Source organism: Elephas maximus, chromosome 25 (assembly GCF_024166365.1).
Source record: "Elephas maximus indicus isolate mEleMax1 chromosome 25, mEleMax1 primary haplotype, whole genome shotgun sequence".
Taxonomy (NCBI): Eukaryota; Metazoa; Chordata; class Mammalia; order Proboscidea; family Elephantidae; genus Elephas; species Elephas maximus.
Window position 1 is genome coordinate 66,454,793 of NC_064843.1, and position 14,351 is coordinate 66,469,143.

Consider the following 14,351-nt stretch of genomic DNA (forward strand, 5'->3'; position numbering starts at 1 on the left):
TTTGACAACAACAATGCAGATTCACATTGTTTTTTTGTTGTCAGTTGCCACCAAGCTAACTCCAAATCATGACAACCTTACATATAATGGGACAGAACTTTACCTGGTCCTGTGTCATCTTCATAATCGCTGGTACGCTTGAGTCCATTTTTCTAACTGTATCAATTTCTATCATTGAGTTTCTCTCATTTTAATTGGCCCTTTACTTTACCAAGAGAAACCTTGGTGGAACAGGGCACAAAGTGCTCAGCTGCTAACCAAAAGGTCAGCAGTTCGAACCCACCAGCTGCTTCAAAGGAGAAAGATATACTTCTTTAAAGACTTACAGCCATGGAAAACCTATGGGGCAGTTCATCTCTGTCCTAGAGTCACTATGAGTAGGAACACACACAACCGCAGTAGGTTTGGTTGTTTTGTTTTGTTTTTTTGGTTTCTACTTTACCAAACATGATAGCCTTTTCTAGCAATTGGTCTTTCCTGATGACATGTCCAAAGTAAGCAAGTTGAAGTTTCACCATTCTTGCTTTTAAGGAGCAGTCTGGTTATATTTCTTCTAAAGCTGATTTGTTCATTCTTCTGCCAGTCCAAAATATACTCAATATTCTTCACTAACATCATAGAGTTCATATTCATCCGTTTTACTTCTGTCTTCTTTTTGGATGCATATGAGGCAATTCCCCCACATGTCTGTCAGTTTGTCATACTGTGGGGCTGTGTGTTGCTGAAAGCTATGCCACCAGTATTCAAATACCAGCACGGTCACCCATGGTGGACAGGTTTCAGCTGAGCTTCCAGAGTAAGACAGACTAGGAAATGGGACCCAGCAGTCTACTTCTGAAAAGAATTAGCCAGTGAAAACCATACGAATAGCAGCAGAACATTGTCTGATATAGTGGCAGAATATGAGCCCCTCAGGTTGAAAGGCACTCAAAATGCAACTGGAGAAGAGCTGCCTCCTCAAAGTAGAGTCATCCTTAATGACGTGGATGGAGTGTAGCTTTCGGGACCTTCATTTGCTGATGTGGCATGACTCAAAATAAGGAGCAGCAGCTGCAAACATTCATTAATAATCAGAACCTGGAAAGTATGATTGGAAATCCTGGTGACATAGTGGTTAAGTGCTATGGCTGCTAACCAAAGGGTCGGCAGTTTGAATCTACCAGGTGCTCCTTGGAAACTCTATAGGGCAGTTCTACTCTGTCCTATAGTGTCGCTATGGGTTGGGGTTGACTCAACAGCACCGGGTTTGGTTTTTTGTTTGGAAAGTACAAAGTATGAGTCTAGGAAAATCGGAAATTGTCAAAAAGAATATTTCAAGATCTATCCTGAAGTACAATGCCATCAGTGATAGGATAATATCCATATGCCTACAAGGAAGACCAGTTAATATGGCAATTGTTCAGATTTATGCACCAACCACTAAGGCCAAAGGTGAAGAAATTGAAGATTTTTGCCAGCTTCTGCAGTCTGAGATTGGTGGAACATGCAATTAGGATGCACTGATAATTAATAGTGATTGGAAAGCAAAAGTTGGAAACAAAGAAGAAGGATAGATAATTGGAAAATATGGTGATAGAAATGATGCTGGAGGTGGAAGACTTATTCAATGCAAATACATTTTTTCACCAACATAAACCATGACTATAGATGTAGACCTGGCCAGATGGAATACACAGGAATCAAATTGACTTCATCTGTGGAAAGAGACAATGGAAAAACTCAATATCATCAGTCAGAACAAAGTCGGGGCTGACTGCAGATCAGACCATCAATTACTCATATGCAATTTCAAGTTGAAACTGAAGGAAATTAAAATAAGTCCACAAGAGCCAAAGTATGACCTTGAGCATATCCCACCTGAATTTAGAGACCATCTCAAGAATAGATTTGATGCGTTGAACACTAATGACCAAAGACCAGACTAATTATGGAATGAAGTCAAGGTCATCTCCCATGAAGAAAGCAAGAGGCCATTAAAAAGACAGAAGAGAAAGAAAGACCTAAATGGATGTCAGAAGAGACTCCGAAACTTGCTCTTGAACATCAAGTAGCTAAAATAAAAGGAAAAGATGATAAAGTAAAAGAGCTGAACAGAAGACTTCAAAAGGTGGCTTGAGAAGACAGTCAAGAATTATGATGACATGTGCAAACACCTGGAGATAGAAAATCAAAAGGGAGGAACATGCTCAGCATTTCTCAAGCTGAAAGAACTGAAGAAAAAAATGCAAGCCTTGAGTTGTAGTAGTGAAGGATTCACCCAGGGAAAATATTAAATGATGCAGGAAGCATCAAAAGAAGATGGAAGGAATACACAGAGTCACTATACTAAAAAGAATTGTCTACATTTAACCATTTCAAGAGGTAACATATGATCAGGAACCCACAGAAGAAGTCCCAGCTGCACTGAAAGCATTGGTGAAAAACAAGGCTCCGGGAATTGACGGAATATCATTGGAGATCTTTCAACAAATGGATGCTGCACTGAAAGTGTGCACTCATCTATGGCAAGAAATTTGGAAGACAGCTACCTGGCCAACCGACTGGAAGAGATCCATGTTTATGCCTATTCCCAAGAAAGGTGATCCAACCAAATACAGAAATTACTGAACAATATCATTAATATCACATGCAAGCAAAATTTTGCTGAAGATCATTCAAAAGCCGCTGCAGCAGTATTTCAACAGGGAACTGCTAGAAATTCAAGCCAGATTTAGAAGAGGTTGTGGAACCAGGGATATCATTGCTGATATCAGATGAAGCCTGGCTGAAAGCAGAGAATACCAGAAAGAAGTTTAAAAAAAAATTTTTTTTTTTTTTTTTACCTGTGTTTTATTGACTACACAAAAGCATTCGACTGTGTGGGTCATAACAAATTATGGATAACATTGCAAGGAATGGAAATTCAAAAACACTTAATTGTGCTCATGAGGAATCTGTACATGGATCAAGAGGCAATCCTTTGAACAGAACAAGGGGATATTGCATGGTTTAAAATCAAGAAAGATGTGCGTCAGGATTATATCCTTTCACCGTACTTATTAAATCTGTATGTTGAACAAATAATCTGAGAAGCTGGACTATATGAAGAAGAACAGGGCATCAGGATTGGAGGAAGACTCATTAACAACCTGTGATATGTGGATGACACAACCTTGCTTGCTGAAAGTGAAGAGGACTTGAAGCACTTACTGACAAAGATCAGGGACCACAGCCTTCAGTATGGATTATACTTCAACATAAAGAGAATAGAAATCCTCACAACTCGACCAATAAGCAACATCATGATAAACGGATTGAGGTTGACAAGGATCTCGTTTTACTTGGAACCACATTCAACACCCATGGAAGCAGCAGTCAAGAAACCAAAAGATGCATTGAGTTGGGCGAATTGGCTGCAAAAGATCTCTTTAAAGCATTGAAAAGCAACAACCTCACCTTGAGGACTAAGGTGCACCTGACCCAAGCCATGGGGTTTTCAGTCACCTCATGTGCATGTGAAAGCTGGACAATAAATAAGGAAGATCAAAGAAGAATTGATGCTTTTGAAATCCGGTAAAGAATGAACAAACGGTCTTGGAGGAAGTGCAACCAGAATTCTCCTGAGAACCAAGGATGGCGAGACTACGTCTCACATACTTTGGACATGCTGTCAGGAGGGACCAGTCCCTGGAGAAGGACAATGTGCTTGATAATTAGAGGGTCAACGGAAAAGAGGAAGACCCTCATGAGATGGATTGACACAGTGGACGCAACAATGGGTTCAGGCATAGCAACAATTGTGAAGATGGCGCAGGGCTGGACAGTGTTTCATTCTTTTGTGCATAGGGTCGCTATGAGTCGGAACTGACTCGACAGCATCTAAAACAACAACAATGATGAGGCAATTGAAAAGACCATGGCTTGGGTCAGGTGCACCTTAGTCATCAAACTGACATCTTCACTTTATAAAAGTTTAAAGAAGTCTTTTGTAGCAGGTTTGCCCACTACAATATGACATTTAATTCTTTGACTGCTGCTTCCATAGACATTGTTGATCCAAGTAGAATGAAATCATTGAAAACTTAATTTTTTTCTCTATGTATCTTGATGTTGTTTATCAGTCCATTTGTGAGAATTTTTGTTTTATTCGTGTTCAGATGTAATTCGTATAGAAGGCTGTGGTCTTTGGCCATCATCAGTAAGTGCTTCAAGAGGTCTTCATTTTTGGCAAGCAAGGTTGTTTCACCTTCATATTGCAGGTTGTTAATGGGTTTTCCTCCAATCCTGGTGCATTCTTCTTCATATAGACCAGCTTCTTGGATTATTTATTCAGCACTCAGGTTGAATGAGTAAGGTGAAAGGATACAACCCTGCCATCTTCCTTTTCCAATTTTGAACCAAGATTCACCTTCAGGTCTCAGATTTTTCCCTGTCTTTCTTTTGTTTGACTCTCCTTCCTCCTCTATATCCCTGTAAAATTTGCTTTCTGGAGCCCGTTATTGGACACTCTAAGTTAACCTGAACCCAACCATTGATGAAGGCCTGTCCCTCTTGTCAACTCTATTGAGCCTCTGAATACCAAGTCTGGGACCCTTGGTGTGATCTCCCCTGAGAGTAAATTCATTCTACACACAAACACAACTCCTGGCTAGCTGAAGCCCTTTTCCTGAGAGCCTCAGTGTGAATAGGTCTTAGTTCTTAAACCCAACCATCAGCCACAAAGGACCTGGTTAGCTTGATGTAAAGATAAACTTCAGAATAAAAATATATTGATGTACAGTTTATTGAAAATGAAAACACCCCTTTTTTATTTGTTGGTGATAACCTGAAAAAAGTCTAGTTGGGAACTGGTATTTTCCCAAAGTTTTACCTGATCGAGCATTGTAAGAACAATTCCCTAATCTAGACCGTATGTCATGGCCCATCTTTGTAGCAAACACAGCTGCTAAAAGACTGAGACTGGGTTCTACTGGTTTCAGTGACCATATTAACTAGAATGTTCTTCAAATCCTCTTAGCATTACCCCCTACTCCAGCCACTTCTTGGGTGACCAGCTCCACAGTGTTCATCTGACTGTAGGTAGGTACAAAATGATAGTTTCTCAGCCCTAGCTGGGCCCAGTGCCTCTCAGTTCCTTCCCCAGTGCTTCTCTGGCACAGCTGTGCACGATGTTCCCTTACCCTCAGCAAATGCAACCCAAAGGTGCCAAGGAGTGTTCCAGTTACTATGGCTGTGTAACAACTACCCCCAAAATATAAAGGCTTAAAGTAACAACATTGTTTTGCTCAAGAAGCTGCAGTTTGGGCAGGACTGGGTGAAGACAGGTCATTTCTGCTCCTCTCTGCATAACTGGAAGGGCTTGGAGGCTAAGGCTAGAACCACCTGAAGTTTCCTCGGCCATGTGTCTGGTCATTGATGCTGGCTAAAGAGTGGGAACTCAGATGGAGATATTCTCCAGAATACCTTCACATGGTCTCTCCATGCTTGTGCTTCCTCAATGCATGGTGGCTGGGTTCCAAGGGTGACAATCCCTAGAAAGAAGGCGAACACGAGAGAAAGAACACAGAGAGTACACAGAAAGAGAGCCAGAGGAAGTGGTATCATCTCTTATGAGATAACCTCAGAAGTGATGCAGCATCTCTTCTGCCACATTGATTTGGCGAAAGTCACTACACAGCCCCACCCAGTTCTCAGGGGAGAGGACAGAGATTCTACCTCTTGATAGGGAGTGGCAAGGTTCTGGAAGAGAAAGTTGGCCCAGAACTGTTGGAGGGGATTTAACAAACCGTGAAGGAATCCTTGACCTGAGGAGAGAAAGAGCAATGGAAAATGACTTCTCCTTTTCTTCTCCTGGGAGAGACAGTCCTGAGGAAAAGAATGAGTAAGAATTTGCCATAGTAGTTTCCCACCTGAATAATGGATCATTATGTTGGCTTTTCCCCATTTTGTGTTTCCTCACTCCTGCATTCTGGGATCACATTTACAAAGCCTAACTACTGAACCCTTGTCTTAGATGTTTCACTGTGGAGTACTGGCTACAGCAGTTGACACCAGGAGCACACCTAATAAGCAAGGTCTCAGGATTAGTATTTGAGGTTGGATAAGTCACAAGCCAGGTGTTAATAAGGGCCTTGTTCACACTTACTAGGCAGTGATAGCTTTGGCATGCAGCAGTACCACGGTTAGTAATGCTATCATCTGTGGTTGATTGAGATGAGGTGCAGATTGAGGTGAGCAGTGGGTTTATGTGATTGTGGTAGGCAAACTGTATGGGAATGATTGTAATGGTAAAATCTGTGGCATTAGTTGGTGTCTTAGTTATCTAGTGCTGCTATAATAGAAATACCACAAGCAGATGGCTTTAACAAAAAGAAATTTATTCTCTAGTCTAGTAGGCTAACAAGACCAAATTCAGGGTGTCAGCTCCAGGGAAAGCCTTTCTCTCTCTGTCAGCTCTGGAGGAAGGCCCTTGTCATCAATCTTCCCCTGGTCAAGGAGCTTCTCTGAGCAGGTCCAAAGGACATGCTCTCCTGCTCTTCTTTCTTGGTAGTACAAGGTCCCCCTGTCTTTCTGCTTGCTTCTCTCTTTTATATCTCAAAAGAGATTGGCTCAAGACAAAATTCAATCTTGTAGATTGAATCCTGCCTCATTAACATAACTGCTACTAATCCCACCTCATTAACATCATAGAAGTAGGATTCCCAACACATAGGAAAATCACATCAGATGACAAAATGGTCGACAATCACACAACACTGATATTTTGGGGGGACACAATTCAATCCATGACAGTTGACTTTTTAACTGCATTAAGAACCTTGGGGAGGAGACGGAGCCAAGATGGCAGAATAGACAGATGCTTCTGTCGAGTCCTCTTTACAACAAAGACCGAGAACAACAAGTGAAACGAGTATATGTGTGACAAGCTGGGAGCCCTGAGCATCAAAGGCAAGCTTAGACAATGAACTGAGGGGCGGGGAGGAAGAGGCCATTCAGAAGTGGAGAAGAGTTACCGGACCTGAATTGCGGGGAGCCCTCAGGCACCATTCCTGGAGTGGGGGTGGCAGCAGCTACAGGCTGGTCCTAGCGTTCCGCCGCAGTTTCCTCAGGGAGAAGCAGCAGCCACACAGCCCACTCACACCTCCGGAACCTGAGGAGAATGGTGCTCTCGGCAAAAGCTAAGTACTTGAGCATATTTTACTGCACCCCCCTGCCCCCAAGCCAGCTTCAGTGGCTGAATCCCTGGGCCTGAGATAGATCCTGGTGAGCACCTAGAGTCACCCTCCCAGCCTTGGGGAAGGAAAAAATTTGCAACCGGGGGGAAAAGATAATTTGCTAGCTTCATTAACCAGGGGAGCTCAGGAGAGAAGCAGCTCCTGTCCAGGCATAAACTGTCTGTGGGCCTTGAGCACTTTTCCCTTCTGCATGGACCTGTGTGGGCCTATTTCAGGAGAAGAGGCCCTTGTTGGCAAACTCCAACCATTTCAGCTGTGTGGTGGAGAGGTGGGTGTTTGACGTTTGACACTGCGTTGCCTAATAAACAAGGTCCTCGCCTACTTACATCAGGGACCTAAGGACTGGCAGCTCCACTCAGGTCACCCAGCCACCCATGACAGGGGTCCAAAGATAACTGGTACCTCCCAGTCCTTACAACCAAAAGCTTTGGGTGCCCATGGTCCCTCTGCAGAACCCACCAACCAGCACACTCTAGGGAACAGAGACGTGTTCTCCTCAGAGACACCTGGGGTCGATTCTCAACCCCCCTGCCTTGTTCAGAGCGTGACCCCCTGTTGCAATCAGATACTGGTATACACGCCAAACATCCCTGCCCCTCTAAGACTACAGGACAGAGCCTGTACCACACACTTAATATCAGCTACCTGGAAACCTGAGCTGAATTCATACAAGAAAACTGAATGGACTCCTAGACTGATATACCTGATAACAGCTCTAGCCAGCTGGGACAGGACACCAGAGCTCCAAAGGTGAAAATAATCAAGCTAGCTCACTCAAGCAACCCATAGGGGTATACCAAAACAAAACAAAGCAAGCAGCTATGACACAGGAAGCAAACATAAACTAATACAATAACTTATAGATGGCTCAGAGAAAATAGTCAATATCAAGTCACATAAAGAAACAGACCATGATCACCTCAACAGGCTCTCAAAACAAAGAATCCAGGAATCTTCTAGATGAAAGTGCATTCCTGGAATTACCAGATACAGAATAGAAAAGTTTAATATACAGAACCCTTCAAGACATGATCAAGGAAATGAGGCAATACACAGAACAAGCCAAGGAACACACAGATAAAGCAACTGAAGAAATTAGAAAGATTATTCAGGAACATAATGAAAAGTTTAATAAGCTGGAAAAATCCATAGACAGACAGCAATCAGAAATTCAGAAGATTATCAATAAAATTACAGAATTAGATAACTCAATAGAAAGTCAGAGGAGCAGAATTGAGCAAGTAGAAACTAGAATTTCTGAAATCAAAGATAAATCACTTGGCACTAATATATTTGAAGAAAAATCAGATAAAAGAATTAAAAACATGAAGAAACCTTAAGAATCATGTGGGACTCTATCAAGAGAAATAACCTACCAGTGATTGGAGTACCAAAACAGGGAGGGATAACAGAAAATACAGAGAGAATTGTTGAAGATTTGTTGGCAGGAAACTTCCCTGATATTGTGAAAGATGAGAAGATATCTATCCAAGATGCTCATCAAACTCCACATAAGGTAGATCTTAAAAGAAAGTCACCAAGACATATTATAATCAAGCTTGCCAAAACCAAAGATAAAGAGACAATTATAAGAGCAGAGAGGGATAAACAAAAAGGCACCTACAAAGGAGAGCCAATAAGAATAAGCTTGGACTACTTGGCAGAAACCATGCAGGCAAGAAGGCAATGGGATGACATATTTTAAAACTTGAAGGAAAAAAATTGCCTGCCAAGAATCATATATCCATCAAAACTGTCTCTTAAATATGAAGGTGAAATTAAGACATTTCCAGATAAACACAAGTTGAGGGAATTCATAAAAACTACAAGAAATACTAAAGGGAGTTCTTTGGTTAGAAAATCAATAATATCAGGTATCAACCCAAGACTAGAACACTGGGCAGAGCAACCAGAAGTCAACCCAGACAGGGAAATCCAAAAAAACAAAGCAAAATTAAAAAAAAAAAAAAAAAAAAGCCCAACACAGGGTAACGGCGATGTTATTATATAAAAGAAGGCAACATTAAAATAATAAAGAGGGACTAAGAAATGTAATCATACACTTTCCATAGGGAGAGGAAGATACAGTGATACAAAGAAATAAAAGTTAGTTTTAAATTTAGAAAAATAGGGGTAAATAATAAGGTAACCACAAAGGAGACAAACTATCCTACTCTTCAAAATAAAATACAAGGGAAAAATAGAGACTCAGCGGAAACAAAATCAGCAACAACAAATATGAGGAAAGGACAATATATAAAGAAAATCTACTCAGCACATCAAATCATGTGGGAAAAAGAAACTGTCAACACACACAAAAAAACATCAAAATGATAGCACCAAATTCATACCTATCCATAAATTACCCTGAATATAAATGGACTAAATGCACCAATAAAGAGACAGAGAGTGGCAGAATGGATGAAAAAACAAGATCCATCTATATGCTGCCTATAAGAGACACGCCTTAGACTTAGAGACACAAACAAACTAAAACTCAAAGGATGGAAAAAATATATCAAGCAAACAACAATCAAAAAAGAGCAGGAGTGGCAATATTAATTTCTGACAAAATAGACTTTAAAGTTAAATCCATCAGAAAGGATAAGGAAGGACACTATATAATGATTAAAGGGACAATACACCAAGAAGATATAACCATATTAAACATTTATGCAGCCAATGACAGGGCTGCAAGATACATAAAAAAAAACTCTATCAGCATTGAAAAGTGAGATAGAGAGCTCCACAATAATAGTAGAAGACTTCAACACGCCACTTTCGGTGAAGGACAGGACATCCAGAAAGAAGCTCAATAAGGACAAGGAAGAGCTAAATGCCACAATCAACCAACCTGACCTCGTAGACATATACAGAACACTCCACCCAACAGCAACCAAGTATACTTTCTTTTCTAGTGCACGTGGAACATTCTCTAGAATAGACCACATATTAGTTCATTAGCAGAATCCAAAACCATAAAAGTGGAAATCAATAACAGGAAAAGAAATCAAACACACGGAAACTGAACAATACCTTGCTCAAAAAAGACTGGATTATAGAAGACATTAAGGATGGAATAAAGAAATTCAGAGAATCCAATGAGAATGAAAACACTTCCAGTCAGAACCTTTGGGACACAGCAAAAGCGGTGCTGAGAGACCAATTTATATCAATAAATGCACACATCCAAAAAGAAGAAAGGGCCAAAATCAATGAATTATCCCTACAACTTGAACAAATAGAAACAGAGTAACAAAAGAAACCCACAAGCACCAGAAGAAAACAAATAATAAAAATTAGAGCTGAACTAAATGAAATAGAAAACAGAAAAACAATTGAAAGAATTAACAAGAGCAAAAGCTAGTTTTATGAAAAAAAAATCAACGAAATTGATAAACCACTGGCCAAACTGACAAAAGAAAAACAGAAGAGGAAGCAAATAACCCAAATAAGAAATGAGATGGGCAATATTACAACAGACCCAACTGAAATTAAAAGAATCATATCAGATTACTATGAAAAACTATACTCAAATTTCAAAACCTAGAAGAAATGGATGAATTCCTAGAAACGCACTACCTACCTAAACTAACACAAACAGAGGTAAAACAACTAAATAGACCCATAACAAAAGAAGAGATTGAAAAGGTAATCGAAAAACTCCCAACAAAAAAATAGCCCTGGTCTGGGCGGCTTCACTGCAGAGTTCTACCAAACTTTCAGAGAAGAGTTAACACCACTACTACTAAAGGTATTTCAGAGCATAGGAAAGGACGGAATACTACCCAACTCATTCTATGAAGCCACCATATCCCTGATACCAAAACCAGGTAAAGACAGCACAAGAAAAGAAAATTATAGACCTATATCCCTCATGAACATAGATGCAAAAATCCTCAACAAAATTCTAGCCAATACAATTCAACAACATATCAAAAAAATAATTCACCATGACCAAGCAGGATTCATACCACATATGCACAAATGGTTCAACATTAGAAAAACAATTAACGTAATCCACTACATAAATAAAAGAAAAGACAAGAATCACATGATTTTATCAATTGATGCAGAAAAGGCATTTGACAAATTTCAACACTCATTCATGATAAATACTCAGCAAAATAGGAATAGAAGGAAAATAATAAAGGGCAGTTATACAAAGCTAACAGCCAACATCATCCTAAATGGAGAGAGCCTGAAAACATTCCCACTGAGATCGGGAACCAGACAAGGATGTCCTTTATCACCACTCTTATTCGACATTGTGCTGGAATTCCTAGCCAGAACATTTAGGCTAGATAAAGAAATAAAGGGCATCCAGATTGGCAAGGAAGAAGTAAAAGTATCTCTATTTGCAGATGACATGACCTTATACACAGAAAACCCTAAGGAATCCTCCAGAAAACTACTGAAACTAATAGAAGAGTTCAGCACAGTATCTGGATACAAGATAAACATACAAAAATCAGTTGGATTCCTCTACACCAACAAAATAGGTGTTGAAGAGGAAATCACCAAATCAATGCCATTTACAGTAGCCCCCAAGAAGATAAAATACTCAGGAATAAATCTTACCAGAGATGTAAAAGACTTATACAAAGAAAACTACAGTACCCTTCTGCAAGAAACCAAAAGAGACTTACATAAGTGGAAAAACATACCTTGCTCATGGATAGGAAGACTTAACATTATAAAAATGTCTATTCTACCAAAAGTGATCTAGACATTTAATGCAATTCTGGTCCAAATCCCAAGGACATTCTTCAATGAGATGGAGAAACAAATCACCAGTTTCATATGGAAGGGAAAGAGGCCCTGGATAAATAAGGTGTTACTGAAAAAGAACAAAGTGGGAGGCCTTACTTTACCTGATTTTAGAAACTGTTATACTGCCACAGCAGTCAAAACAGCCTGGTACTGGTACAACAACAGATACATGGACCAATGGAACAGAATTGAGAATCCAGACATAAATCCATCCACATATGAGCAGTTGATATTTGACAAAGGCCCCAAAACAGTTAAATGGGGGAAAGACAGTCTCTTTAACAAATGGTGCTGGCATAACTGGATATCCATTTGCAAACAAAGGAAACAAGATCCAAACCTCACTTCATGCACAAAAACTAACTCAAAATGGATCAAAGACCTAAATATAAAATCTAAAATGATAAAGATCGTGGAAGAAAAAATAGGGACATTAGGAGCCCTAATATATGACATAAACAGTATACAAAACATTATAAAGAATGTAGAAGAAAAACTAGATAACTGGGAGCTCCTAAAAATCAAACATTATGCTCATCCAAAGACTTCACCAAAAGAGTAAATACTACCTACAGACTGGGAAAAAGTTTCTGGTTATGACATTTCTGATCAGTGCCTGATCTCTAAAATCTACATGATACTGCAAAAACTCAAACACAAAAAGACAAACTACCCAATTAAAAAATGGGCAAAAGATATGAATAGACACTTCTCTGAAGAAGACATTCATGTAGCTAACAGATACATGCAGAAATGTTCATGATCATTAGCCATTAGAGACACGCAGATCAAAACTACAATGTGATTTCATCTCACTCCAACAAGGCTGGTATTGATCCAAAAAGCACAAAAGGATAAATGTTGGAGAGGCTGTGGAGAGATTGGAACACTTCTACATTGCTGGTGGGAATGTAAAATTGTACAACCACTTTGGAAATCAATTTGGCACTTCCTTAGAAATAGAACTACCATACGATCCAGCAATCCTACTCCTTGGAATATATCCTAGAGAAATAAGAGCCTTTACACGAAGGGATAAATGCACACCCATGTTTATTGCAACACTGTTTACAATAGCAAAAAGATGGAAGCAACCAGGGTGCTCATCAAAGGAAGAATGGATAAAGCAATTATGGTATATTCACACAATGGAATACTACACATCGATAAAGAACAGTGAGGAATCTGTGAAACATTTCATAACGTGGAGGAACCTGGAAGGCATTATGCTGAGTGAAATTAGTCAGTTGCAAAAGGACAAATATTGTATAAGACCACTATTATAAGAACTTGAGAAATAGTTTAAACTGAGAAGAAAACATTCTTTCGTGGTTATGAGAGGGAGGAGGGAGGTAGGGTGGGAGAGAGGCATTCACTAATTAGATAGTAGATAAGAACTACTCTAGGTGAAGGGAAAGACAGCACACAATATAGGGGGGTCAGCATAATTGGACTAAACCAAAAGCAAAGAAGTTTCCTGAATAAACTGAATGTTTCGAAGGCAAGTGTAGCAGGGGCAGAGGTCTGCGAACCGTGGTTTCAGGGGATATCTAAATCAATTGGCATAATAAAATCTATTAATAAAACAGTCTGCATCCCACTTTGAAGACTGGCATCAGGGGGGTCTTAAACGCTAGCAAGCGGCCATCTAAGATGCATCAATTGGTCTCAACCCACCTGGATCAAAGGAGAATGAAGAACACCAAGGACACAAGGCAATTAGGAGCCCAAGAGACAGAAAGGGCCACATGAACCAGCGACTACATCAGCCTGAGACCAGAAGAACTAGATGGTGCCCAGCTACAACCGATGACTGCCCTGAAAGGGAACACAACAGAGAACCCCTGAGGGAGCAGGAGAGCAGTGGAGTGCAGGCCCCAAATTCTCTTAAGACCAGACTTAATGGTCTGACTGAGACTGGAAGGACCCTGGTGGTCATGGCCCCCAGACCTTCTGTTGGCCCAGGACAGAAACCATTCCCGAAGCCAACTCTTCAGACATGGATTGGACTGGACAATGGGTTGGAGAGGGATGCTGGTGAGGAGTGAGCTTCTTGGATCAGGTGGACACTTGAGACTATGTTTGCATCTCTTGTCTGGAGGGGAGATGAGAGGGTGGAGGGGGTTAGAAGCTGGCGAAATGGACATGAAAAGAGAGAGTGGAGGGAGAGGGCGGGCTGTCTCATTAGGGGGAGAGTGATTGGGAGTGTGTAGGAAGGTGTATATGCGTTTTTGTGTGAGAGACTGACTTGATTTGTAAACTTTCACTTAAAGCACAATAAAAATTATTTAAAAAAGAAAGAAAAGCCAGCCGGTTCTGTGGCTCTCAAACTATATTGTAGAGAACTGATACCCAGGGGCCTTG